Here is a 13,781-nt window from a genome sequence, read left to right as displayed (position 1 = left end):
GTGGTGGCCCTGACTGTGGCATCAGCTGCGACGACCAGCAACCATCAAGGAGGATTGGAACCAACTCGAGACGATGCCCCGGGGGGGGGGTTGCTGGAAAGCCGGATGCTTCGTTGGCGGACGAGGTGCTCAGTGAGAAATGACCGAGATCACGACTCTGGGAGCTGGAACTGACACTTTCTGGATCTACAAAGAGGGACTTGAGTAAGCATTGAACCCTGTGCAAGGAAATTTGCGGCCCATTGCCCGTTAGGCGCTGGGCCCGGCGGCCCTCTCCCTCCGCCTGCCCTCGCTGTCTTGCATACTGAGTTGGCCTACAGAGCTGCTGAGGAAGCAGGGGGTCCGAGGTGCAGTCCAAGCTCCACATCATGAAAACGCACCGTGGCGACTGAGCAAACAACCAACTAGTAAACTAGCTGCCCAACAGGACAGGCCACGACCAGTGAGGATGGCCCAGAACTGTGAAAGACCTTGAGAAATAGCTATTTATTGAGACATGCCTGGTATCCTACCTTTGAGATCACCACAGGTTTGAGGCCTGAAAGCCCCCGGGATTGACTTTGCACTACAGCAGGCCATCAAGATCTGAGCTACCTTGCAGAGCTGCCATGAGACCAGGAGGCTGCAACATAACCCCACTCCGAGGGTTAACGGCCAATACTAACCGGGCCCCTGCAACTTGGAGGGAAATGCTGCTGTGCACATAGTGAGAACCAGACATTCCAAAATTGGAGCCACACCCCATAGTCATGTAACTGAACTTGGCACCACTGTTACGCCACTCCAAACTCCAGTGCCAGGTGGTAGCGGAGTGTGCTGCTGCCTAAACACCCTGACCACATACTAGGGCGAAACACGGCTGAAGATGATAAACTAGCTGCATAGTGAGGGACCTTGTGGGGCAGAGGGTACTATTTGTGGGAAGATACTTGTTCTCCTTACCCCCATGGCTCCTGGAGGAGTTTGGCCTAGCACCCCTGAACCTGAATTTCCATTGCTCGACAACACATTGTATACCACAGTGCTGCAAGATATGAGACCCTTGCTCTGCGCTGCTCAACCGGTACCCAACCAGAGTGCCTTCCATTAGGCCATCCCAAACGGTGACCCGCTCCCCAACTAAATCACATGGAGCCAGTCGCAAAGTTAGGTCATGAAATAAGAGCACGGAAGCCCGGTGTGTGACCAACACAGGTTGCCAAACTTGGCAGTGGGACTATTGGGGGAAAGCCGACAGGCTGCATGGAGCCCTTCTGGGGCCATAGGCAGGTGGCGGTAAATAACCCAAAGCACAACTTGTCCTAGGAGACCTTCTCACGGTCTTACCTGACCCAACTGATGCTATGACAGGGGAAAAGGGAGTGCATAACTCCCATCAAACCAAGCTGGGAAAATTCTCATGGCATAAGAGTCAGGATGCTATGGGACACTCCCAAGATCAACCACAAACACTTACGCAACAGACGGCAGAAAGTGAAGACCCCAAGCTGCGCAACATAATGACAGCCATCAACGGAGTGCGCACCTCCTTAGAGACAGGTATTGATACAGTTACAACAGAAGTCTCACCTTTCAAGGCAGATCTTCGAAATATGGGAGTAAGACTCAAGGAATTTGAGGGAAAAAGCTGCCACTTTACAGTCTGAGTCTTCAAGAGGCAAGTCACTGAACTCCAGAGAGTGTGTAAACATCTTGAGGCCCAATTGAACGATTATAAGGGAAGGTCTCGAAGCAATAACGTCAGAATTGTTGGAGTCCTAGAACTGGCAGAGGGACCGACAATTGATCTCTTTGTAGAAGACTTGATCCTCAAACACTTGCGGCCTTGTGGACTCTCTATCTACTTCTCGGTGGAAAGAGCGCATCAAGTATCTGGTGGCAAACCAATGCCAGGAGCCCCCACCTTGACCTATCCTTGCCCCTATCTTCAACTTTCATGACAGGGATGTCATACTACAGACTGCCGAAGTACCCCCCCCAGTAAAAAAAAAAAACAGTACTATTACCTTTTTTCCGGACATCACCATTAAGGTCCATAGACAAAGATGGAGTTTCATGGAAGTAAAAAAAGTATTATGAGAAAAAGAAGTAAAGTACTCCATGCTCTTTCTGGCAAAACTCCGTGTGGAAGCAGAAAGGAAAACCTGTTTTTTCACACAAACCAATGAGGCATGGGAGTGGCTGGAGGTATGATGACAAGTGGGGAACTCCAGCCCGACCACAAAAAGAGAAAAGAGATTGAGAAAACTAACCAGAGGTATGGACCTAGGAGCAGACGTGGAAAGCCAGATCAAAGATACACTACAGGGGAGTGAATGAGAAACCTATCCTACTTAACTATTGGACTGTAATGGGTCCTGACAATAACTGAGATATGGAGTGGCAACTATGCTCGACACCACCGGGTATCTGGATGTGAACTCGTAGAAGTGGCCCAGTGTCCCTCAATCTTACCCAGGGCAAGAGATGGTCTCTATCCTGTATGCAGAGGCTCAGTGAAGGCTGAACAATGGGCACAGAGTACGAACTCTTACGAACTTGAAACCAATTGTTATGTTATTTTTTGGGCGAGAATGGCGGGAGGCACAAAAAGCCGGGCCATGGTCCTCTAGTTTAAGGTGGGTGGATACGACAGATGCTCTACAGAGTTGGGGAGGCGGGCAGGTGTACGTCTATTATACAGGGAGGCAGGGTGGGGGGCAGAGTTATGTTCGGGTTCAGACATTAGGTTGCTTTGTTTATTAAAAGAGCACAGAAGAGAGGGGAAATGAAAGGGTCCATTCTCAATCTTACCCTCACATACTGTATATCGCAACAGCCAAATCAGTGTCAATATCCCATGCAGGACTTCGCAGCAAAGCTGCATGCAATGCACCTTGTACGTTTACCCGTACTTGACCCTTATCCCTACACTAAGGAGGGGGGGAGGATCAGATACATCCCACTACCAACACATCACTGACGCATTAACTCTCCCTACACTTAAGATGCTATCGCGGAACGTCGATGGATTAGGGGACAAAATAAAACGTGGTATAGTGTTACATTACATGAAACGTAAATCACCTGACGTATTCTTACTACAAGACACTCACTTAGTTGGTACCTACTGGATAGGTGGGGGTATAAATTAGTATTGCATGCAGGCTTTACCTCAGGATCATGAAGGGCAGGTATATTATTGAGGAAAAACCTCCCATTTATAGTGGGACAGACTTGGACTGATGCTCAGGGCAGATTCACGGCAATCACTGGCCCTGGCTAGGGAATCCAGTCAACATAGTATGTGTTGCCAGAGTTGAGCAACTTGCTGCTTGGCCTGCCAGAGGGGGAACTTCTGATTGGTTGAGACTTGTAACGTGTCGCTGCGCGACGTGGTGGACTGTAATCCACTGAGGCGTACCAACCGGTTCTCAGACTTTTTGACGGCCTCTGGAGTGATCGACTTATGTTGGACACACAATTCTTTACTGAGACAATACACATTCTACTCGGGTGCACACAACTGCCACTTAGGTATATACTTCTTTCTTACTCTGGCAGACACAGCGCTTAACTTTCGTGAGGTATGACACGTAGAACCAGGCATGTCCGACCACTCACCACTTTGTGTACACTGTGTGCTGAACAGGACACATACCAACCAGTCAGCCCATCTCACTACACCCTTGGTATTTAATAATCCCACACATAAAAGGGAACTGGCGCAGACGACTGACAACTATTTCAAAGAAAATTAATCCTCGCTCGAATCCCATCAGATTCTTTGGGAAGCCTTCAAAACGGTTGTCAAGGGACAAGCACTATTGCTTGCAGTAGGACATAAAAGAGATAGAAGGATGGCGATAGAGACACTAGAAAATGAAAAACTACTTCTGGAAACAGATGTAGAAAACCACAACCCTGAGAACGCTAGACACACCCTAGATCTCAAAAGACAGGAATATTCAGATTTAGCCTCAGGTGCTGCCAGGGATAGACACTGTGACACATGCAAAAAGAACAGTTGATGGACATAATGCAGAACAATTTCATACATTCACCCCGGTACAGAGATTTGGGCCTAAATCCATCGTTTTTTTGCTCACAATGCCATTCCAGTTTGAACCCAGCCATATGCAAATCAGTCTCGACCCTGTGCCTCATGGGAACAGTTCATCCCAAACTGTTCCCATGACACAGTATAAAATGTATGATCTAGGCAATAAAGTTGGAAAATTGCGAGCCTGGCTTAATAGACCCGAACGGGCGAGCCGCTGCATGACCGCCCTCAGTGATGAGACAGGAGGGATGCTACGAGACCCGCAGGATATTGCTGAGGTTTTTACCAACACCTATACTCCCCTGAGCGTACGGCCACAGAAGATGAAATCAGGGATTTTTTTACCAACTTGCCCCTCCCTCGGCTCCCCCTGGAAGACAGGAGTGTGACCTCTCGGAAGAAGAAGTAGTAAACGCAATTCATAACATAAAGTCTGGAAAGGCAATGGGGCCAAATGGCCTTCCTAACAAATTCTATAAAATGAAAGCTACTCGTATAGCACCCTAATTTCTAAAAATGTATAAAGAGAACGCACAATATGGTATTCTGCCCACGGATCAGCATTTCACATCCATAGTAGTGACTCCAACTGCCCTGTCTCGCTCCTCAATGCTGAGTCCTAGATCCTAGCTAAGATGTTGGCGACTTCATTGATCCCCACTATAACAACATTAGTTCACCCTGACCAATCCGGATTCATGCCGGAGCGAAACACTGCACTCAATAACGTCTGCTCCATGGAGTACTTGTTAAGATAGACCCAATCTGTGAGGATGCAGCAATATTGTCTCTGGATACCTGAAATGCCTTCGACACCGTTGAATGGCCTTATTTATTTACAGTCCTGGAGAGACTAGGATTTGGCTGTAAATTCTTGACATGGATCCGTCACTTATATGCAAGCCCCTTGGCACAGGTTGTGGTGAATGGGCGAATCTCACGCTCCTTTCCCCTCCAAAGAAGTACAGGGCAGGGCTGCCCCCAATCACTACTAATCTTTGCATTAATCCTTGAGCCATTAGCGACATGGATCAGGGGTGACCCGTCAATTTGGGGACTCCGATGGACTCCCAATTGAGAAGACAGGATATCTCTTTATGCAGTTGACGTATTTTATTGTACGTTGCAGCGCTGCGGTCCTCCATCTATAGAGTGCTAAATATCTTCACAAACTTCTGCAATACTCCGGATATAAAATCAACCACCGGTCAAAATTGATTAGTTATTTACTGCAGAGGACGGCCCCAGTGCTACCTGAACATTGTGGTGCCAGATAGGTATAGGTTATCGTGAAGGGCATATGGCTGGGTCTGAACTGGGGTGGCAAAGTAAGCTAAAGAATGATAATGGATTCAACCTAGATATGTGACTGGGGGTGAGTGTTTGAAAAGTTTCAGTACTCTGTCCATCATCTCCTTGTGTTTGCTTTGTTGGCCCTAAATTGGCAGGGTATTCCCAGACGTGGCTCCCTTTCTCACTTTGCCACTGGATTCAAGCTAGCCTGGCTGATGAGGGGTGTTATCCTGAATCCGGTCGCAGGATGCATGTTTCCGCTCCAGGGAAGACCTGGCTTGGCACTTCTGGCTGGACTGTTCCCATAAGGAACAGGGTCAAGACTGATTTGCATATGGCTGGGTCTGATCTGGGGTGGCTAAAGAATGATGATGGATTCAACCCAGATCTGTGACTGGGGGTGAATGTCTGAAAAGTTTCAGCGCTCCGTCCATCATCTCCTTGTGCTTGCTTTGTTCGCCCTAAGTTGGCATGTTATGCCCAGACGTGGGTCCCTTGTGCACTTTGCCCTGGATGCAAGCTAGCCTGGCTGATGAAGGGTGTTACCCCAAAACCGGTCCCAGGATGCTTGTATCCAGTCCTGGGAACACCCGGCTTGGCAGTTTGGGCTGCACTGTTCCAATTCCCTAGGTAGTTTAGTTAGGTCTGGTTTTCCATAGACTGAATGTTTTTTTGTTTGCTAATCACTTTGGCTCTTTGAGACAAATCTTCACAAACCTTTCTCAGGAGAAAAGTTTATCCACCTGAGATCCTGAGTTCCAGTTAAGCGGGTAGGAGTGTTCTGCTTAATTCAGATACTCTGTCCATCACCACCCCCTTTTGAATCGTTTTGGCCACCACAAGTGTGGAAGGGTATGCTCAGATGTGAGTCCCTTGCTCACTGCACCATCAGGATTCAAGCAAGCCGGGCCGAAGACGGCTGTAATGCCAGAAACCGGTCCCCGGAAGCTTGTTTCCTTTCCAGTAAAGAATTGGCCTGGTAGTTTGGTCTGCCCTGTTCCCATGATGCACTGGGCCAGGGTCAGACTAATTTGCATGTAGCCAGGTTCTGAACTGGGATGGTGCAGTGAGCTAAAAAAACGGTGATGGATCAAGCCCTGATCTTTTGACTGGGTAGGAGTGTTCTGCTTAATTCAGATACTCTGTCCATCACCACCCCCTTTTGAATCGTTTTGGCCACCACAAGTGTGGAAGGGTATGCTCAGATGTGAGTCCCTTGCTCACTGCACCATCAGGATTCAAGCAAGCCGGGCCGAAGACGGCTGTAATGCCAGAAACCGGTCCCCGGAAGCTTGTTTCCTTTCCAGTAAAGAATTGGCTTGGTAGTTTGGTCTGCCCTGTTCCCATGATGCACTGGGCCAGGGTCAGACTAATTTGCATGTAGCCAGGTTCTGAACTGGGATGGTGCAGTGAGCTAAAAAACGGTGATGGATCAAGCCCTGATCTTTTGACTGGGTAGGAGTGTTCTGCTTAATTCAGATACTCTGTCCATCACCACCCCCTTTTGAATCGTTTTGGCCACCACAAGTGTGGAAGGGTATGCTCAGATGTGAGTCCCTTGCTCACTGCACCATCAGGATTCAAGCAAGCCGGGCCGAAGACGGCTGTAATGCCAGAAACCGGTCCCCGGAAGCTTGTTTCCTTTCCAGTAAAGAATTGGCTTGGTAGTTTGGTCTGCCCTGTTCCCATGATGCACTGGGCCAGGGTCAGACTAATTTGCATGTAGCCAGGTTCTGAACTGGGATGGTGCAGTGAGCTAAAAAACGGTGATGGATCAAGCCCTGATCTTTTGACTGGGTAGGAGTGTTCTGCTTAATTCAGATACTCTGTCCATCACCACCCCCTTTTGAATCGTTTTGGCCACCACAAGTGTGGAAGGGTATGCTCAGATGTGAGTCCCTTGCTCACTGCACCATCAGGATTCAAGCAAGCCGGGCCGAAGACGGCTGTAATGCCAGAAACCGGTCCCCGGAAGCTTGTTTCCTTTCCAGTAAAGAATTGGCTTGGTAGTTTGGTCTGCCCTGTTCCCATGATGCACTGGGCCAGGGTCAGACTAATTTGCATGTAGCCAGGTTCTGAACTGGGATGGTGCAGTGAGCTAAAAAACGGTGATGGATCAAGCCCTGATCTTTTGACTGGGTAGGAGTGTTCTGCTTAATTCAGATACTCTGTCCATCACCACCCCCTTTTGAATCGTTTTGGCCACTACAAGTGTGGAAGGGTATGCTCAGATGTGAGTCCCTTGCTCACTGCACCATCAGGATTCAAGCAAGCCGGGCCGAAGACGGCTGTAATGCCAGAAACCGGTCCCCGGAAGCTTGTTTCCTTTCCAGTAAAGAATTGGCTTGGTAGTTTGGTCTGCCCTGTTCCCATGATGTACTGGGCCAGGGTCAGACTAATTTGCATGTAGCCAGGTTCTGAACTGGGATGGTGCAGTGAGCTAAAAAACGGTGATGGATCAAGCCCTGATCTTTTGACTGGGTAGGAGTGTTCTGCTTAATTCAGATACTCTGTCCATCACCACCCCCTTTTGAATCGTTTTGGCCACCACAAGTGTGGAAGGGTATGCTCAGATGTGAGTCCCTTGCTCACTGCACCATCAGGATTCAAGCAAGCCGGGCCGAAGACGGCTGTAATGCCAGAAACCGGTCCCCGGAAGCTTGTTTCCTTTCCAGTAAAGAATTGGCTTGGTAGTTTGGTCTGCCCTGTTCCCATGATGCACTGGGCCAGGGTCAGAATAATTTGCATGTAGCCAGGTTCTGAACTGGGATGGTGCAGTGAGCTAAAAAACGGTGATGGATCAAGCCCTTATCTTTTGACTGGGTAGGAGTGTTCTGCTTAATTCAGATACTCTGTCCATCACCACCCCCTTTTGAATCGTTTTGGCCACCACAAGTGTGGAAGGGTATGCTCAGATGTGAGTCCCTTGCTCACTGCACCATCAGGATTCAAGCAAGCCGGGCCGAAGACGGCTGTAATGCCAGAAACCGGTCCCCGGAAGCTTGTTTCCTTTCCAGTAAAGAATTGGCTTGGTAGTTTGGTCTGCCCTGTTCCCATGATGCACTGGGCCAGGGTCAGACTAATTTGCATGTAGCCAGGTTCTGAACTGGGATGGTGCAGTGAGCTAAAAAACGGTGATGGATCAAGCCCTGATCTTTTGACTGGGTAGGAGTGTTCTGCTTAATTCAGATACTCTGTCCATCACCACCCCCTTTTGAATCGTTTTGGCCACCACAAGTGTGGAAGGGTATGCTCAGATGTGAGTCCCTTGCTCACTGCACCATCAGGATTCAAGCAAGCCGGGCCGAAGACGGCTGTAATGCCAGAAACCGGTCCCCGGAAGCTTGTTTCCTTTCCAGTAAAGAATTGGCTTGGTAGTTTGGTCTGCCCTGTTCCCATGATGCACTGGGCCAGGGTCAGACTAATTTGCATGTAGCCAGGTTCTGAACTGGGATGGTGCAGTGAGCTAAAAAACGGTGATGGATCAAGCCCTGATCTTTTGACTGGGTAGGAGTGTTCTGCTTAATTCAGATACTCTGTCCATCACCACCCCCTTTTGAATCGAGTCCTAGATCCTAGCTAAGATGTTGGCGACTTCATTGATCCCCACTATAACAACATTAGTTCACCCTGACCAATCCGGATTCATGCCGGAGCGAAACACTGCACTCAATAACGTCTGCTCCATGGAGTACTTGTTAAGATAGACCCAATCTGTGAGGATGCAGCAATATTGTCTCTGGATACCTGAAATGCCTTCGACACCGTTGAATGGCCTTATTTATTTACAGTCCTGGAGAGACTAGGATTTGGCTGTAAATTCTTGACATGGATCCGTCACTTATATGCAAGCCCCTTGGCACAGGTTGTGGTGAATGGGCGAATCTCACGCTCCTTTCCCCTCCAAAGAAGTACAGGGCAGGGCTGCCCCCAATCACTAATAATCTTTGCATTAATCCTTGAGCCATTAGCGACATGGATCAGGGGTGACCCGTCAATTTGGGGACTCCGATGGACTCCCAATTGAGAAGACAGGATATCTCTTTATGCAGTTGACGTATTTTATTGTACGTTGCAGCGCTGCGGTCCTCCATCTATAGAGTGCTTAATATCTTCACAAACTTCTGCAATACTCCGGATATAAAATCAACCACCGGTCCAAATTGATTAGTTATTTACTGCAGAGGACGGCCCCAGTGCTACCTGAACATTGTGGTGCCAGATAGGTATAGGTTATCGTGAAGGGCATATGGCTGGGTCTGAACTGGGGTGGCGAAGTAAGCTAAAGAATGATAATGGATTCAACCTAGATATGTGACTGGGGGTGAGTGTTTGAAAAGTTTCAGTACTCTGTCCATCATCTCCTTGTGTTTGCTTTGTTGGCCCTAAATTGGCAGGGTATTCCCAGACGTGGCTCCCTTTCTCACTTTGCCACTGGATTCAAGCTAGCCTGGCTGATGAGGGGTGTTATCCTGAATCCGGTCGCAGGATGCATGTTTCCGCTCCAGGGAAGACCTGGCTTGGCACTTCTGGCTGGACTGTTCCCATAAGGAACAGGGTCAAGACTGATTTGCATATGGCTGGGTCTGATCTGGGGTGGCTAAAGAATGATGATGGATTCAACCCAGATCTGTGACTGGGGGTGAATGTCTGAAAAGTTTCAGCGCTCCGTCCATCATCTCCTTGTGCTTGCTTTGTTCGCCCTAAGTTGGCATGTTATGCCCAGACGTGGGTCCCTTGTGCACTTTGCCCTGGATGCAAGCTAGCCTGGCTGATGAAGGGTGTTACCCCAAAACCGGTCCCAGGATGCTTGTATCCAGTCCTGGGAACACCCGGCTTGGCAGTTTGGGCTGCACTGTTCCAATTCCCTAGGTAGTTTAGTTAGGTCTGGTTTTCCATAGACTGAATGTTTTTTTGTTTGCTAATCACTTTGGCTCTTTGAGACAAATCTTCACAAACCTTTCTCAGGAGAAAAGTTTATCCACCTGAGATCCTGAGTTCCAGTTAAGCGGGGTAGGGGACGGAGGTGGGGGGTGGAGTGGAGAAAAAAAGAGGGGTCCCAAAACACGAAATCCACATGCATTTTCTATAGACTTCTTTAGACAAGGCTGTAGAAAAAACTGTTGATGGGAATAACCACCCTCGTCAATTGCCGTAAGCCTCTACTATTAGCCATAGGTCCCCAACATGGTAAGAAACCCTTAAAGAAGTCTCCCACTTCCTGTCCAGCGGTATCTTCCCGATCAAAAACACCTCTAACAATTCTTGTCTTGTGGTAATCTGCAGCAGCAGTATACGTAGGAGGCAACAAGTATCCAACATAACACGTTCCTGAAAAATCAGGGGGCAACCATGTATATGCTCTGTTGTGACAAACAAAATACGTGCCTTTAGCTACCAAAAACGGCGGGGAAGATTGAGACGTAAAAACATACGTCTGAGTACAAACACTCTTCCCCAGCTGAGCTTTTGGATTTTTGCCATTACGACCCAAATTGGAGGTGATCTCTTTCGTTTCTGCCTTTCACTCAGACTAACACTGTATCCTGTCGTGTTCCATCCAACATAAGCCGATAACTCTTCCCTGGGAATAGTCCTGTACGTATCGATATCCCTGCTCATATTCATAACTCCCTTCACCAAGGCTTGATTACTCAAGTTATCTCTCATGGAATGCAGGGGATAGACTTCCAGGGCATAAATGAACATCGTCTGAAAAGCCCATAGCGACCCATTCTGACTAAACGGTAGGATCAGATAGGGAACAACTCTATCTGTAGTATGTGGCATAAGACCAATTAGTGATGTTCACTGCCAACTGATGTTGATGCAGTAGCTGTACGAATGTGTTATGTACAAATGCTGACCTTCTAGTCTGCTCGTGTTCGGGTAAGATATGAAATGAATGCAAAGAAGTATTAGTAGGAAAGGTCGTAGGTTGGGAAATGGGTGCAGAAGTCAATTGAGTAGAAAAGACAATCCAACCCACCAAAGTTAACGTCATGCTAAAGAACATCAGAATACATGTAATCAGAAAGTATTTGCTATGCATTATTCTACATAGTTTCATCTTAAAGTTAATTTTCTCAGCAGCTCTCTCGAGCTCAAAAAACTCCATCCTCTAACTGGGCTGTTCGCGGCGGTTGGTTTTCTTCTGCTCAGGAGTGGGTCTGTCAGCCCAGGGAACGCCCTAAGACCAACCAGAACCGTCAACCTTGTGTCTACACGGCTGCAATCCCAAGTCTTTACACCGCGACCCTACAGCTGAACCCGGATGGCGGTTGCAAAAAAAAAAAGGAAAAAGGAAGATCAAAACAGTTTTTCGGCTGAGAGAGTGTGGTCCCGAAATCAAAAAGGAATTATTTGCTCTTTATTAGTCCATTATTTCTAGGTCGTAGATTATAACGGTTTTTCCCAGGCTCTGTCTGGTTTTTAAATAACAGTTCAGGCTCGGTGGTGTCCAATCTCAAAGGTAAAGGCACAGCTGCTTATAAGACATCATCGTCTTCCTTCTCAGACCCTCTCCATACCAACTCAGCGTCGCTAAACGGTGTGAACTTCGGCAAGCTTTCAGTCTCAGAATCTGCAATACCATCACGGATCCACTGGTCGTACGGCAGAGGCAAAGGTGCCTTCTTACAATGTACGCCGTGGATCCAATTTTTCTTCCCAAAGACTTTCACCGATGTTCTTGTAGCCAACAGTACTTGGTGAGGGCCTGTCCAGCGGGGCTGGTCGTTGAAAATGTTTCACGAGGACCCAGTCACCGGGATTGATGGCGTGACCTGGGTCCACAGAGGCTGGTGGTAGGTTATCGTGAAACTGTTGATGCAAGACACGCAATTTAGCCGTTAGGTCATACAGATAATCCACCAACACAGGATAGTCAATATCAATACATTTCGTTGGTCTCGGCACTCCCCACACATTTGCCAGTCGACCAAAGACTATTTCATACGGACTAAGTCCGATTCGGGAATGCACTGTAGTTCTAGTTGACAAAAGTGCCAAAGGCAAAGCATCGGGCCATTGGAGACCAGAACTCGCCTGAATTTTGGCTAACTTTAGCTTCAAAGTGCCATTGTAACATTCCACTAATCCAGCTGATTGGGGATGATTTCCAGCATGAAACTTTTGTTTTATGCCCAAACCCTCACACACTCTCTTCATGATCTTCCCCACGAACTCACTTACGTTATCACTCCACACCATCCTTGGCAACCCAAGTTGGTGGCGCAAAGGGACCAGCTGGAGTTGGAGTTCCCTTACCTGGATTATACATCAAACACACCATACAATTCTTAAGCACATTCTCAGCACATTTAGGAATTCCAGCATTCTGCTTACTGGAACCAACAACTTACAAATTCCTTTTGCACTAATGTGAGACAACCCATGTGCCATCGTAACCACCGCAAGCACATATGCATCCGGCAACATCCATCTTTGGTGTTCTGATAACTCAACCCAACAACCAGTCGAATCCAATCTACCCGTAGTTTCTCTCCACACACTCTTTTCATTTTCAGTGGCTTAAGCCTGGATTGATTTCACACTTTCAATCGTATCTTCACACATTCCAGCTGCACCAATCCATCTCGCAGGGCCTGCAACATACATTCGACTCATTACATTTCTCGCTGTTTCTTTCGCGACTTCATCCGCAAATGCATTACCACGACCAACATCATCCGTAATCTTCCGGTGAGCAGTACACTTCACAATCGCAACTTGCTTTGGCAAAGTAAGTGATTTAAGAAGCTCATTTACCAACTGCCCATGTTGGATCTTAGTCCCATGGGATGTGAGAAATCCCCTTGCTTTCCACAAACGTCCAATACTGTGTGCAACACCAAACGCGTACTGGCTATCGGTATACACATTCACTCTCTTTCCCTCAGACAAAATACACGCTCTCGTTAATGCAATCAATTACGCTGCTTGTGCCGAATTATGGCTCACTCGTGCAGTTTTAACAATTGTGCATAATGTCGTCACGGCATATGCTGCAGTCGTATCCCCGTTCGGGAGCTTGTAGCATGACCCATTAACCCATAGCGTACCATCAGGATCCGAAAGAGGAGGGTCTTTCAGATCGACTCTACCCTTCGTTTCCTCTTCCGTCCTATGAAAACAATCAAGCTGCTCCTGACCATCTGGATCCACAGATATAGGCAACAATGTCGCTGGATTCAATATATTACACCGCTTGATAATAATAATAATAATACAGAGTTTTATAAAGCGCGAACAGCTACCTCACGAGGAGGTGTCCCGGCGCTATAGCAACAGTGTTGTGCCCGTATAGGTAGAGAGCTGGAATCTATCCTGGCGTCTAGCGTGGTTGGGCGAACAGCCAGGTTTTCAGTGAACGCTTGAAGCATGCTTCGGATGGGGCCTGTTGGAGAGCAGGGGGTAGCGAGTTCCATGATGTGCACATGACTAG

The sequence above is a fragment of the Lissotriton helveticus genome, chromosome 2_1 (genome assembly GCF_964261635.1).
Source record: "Lissotriton helveticus chromosome 2_1, aLisHel1.1, whole genome shotgun sequence".
Lineage (NCBI taxonomy): Eukaryota > Metazoa > Chordata > Amphibia > Caudata > Salamandridae > Lissotriton > Lissotriton helveticus.
Note: the sequence above shows the minus strand (reverse complement) of the source record.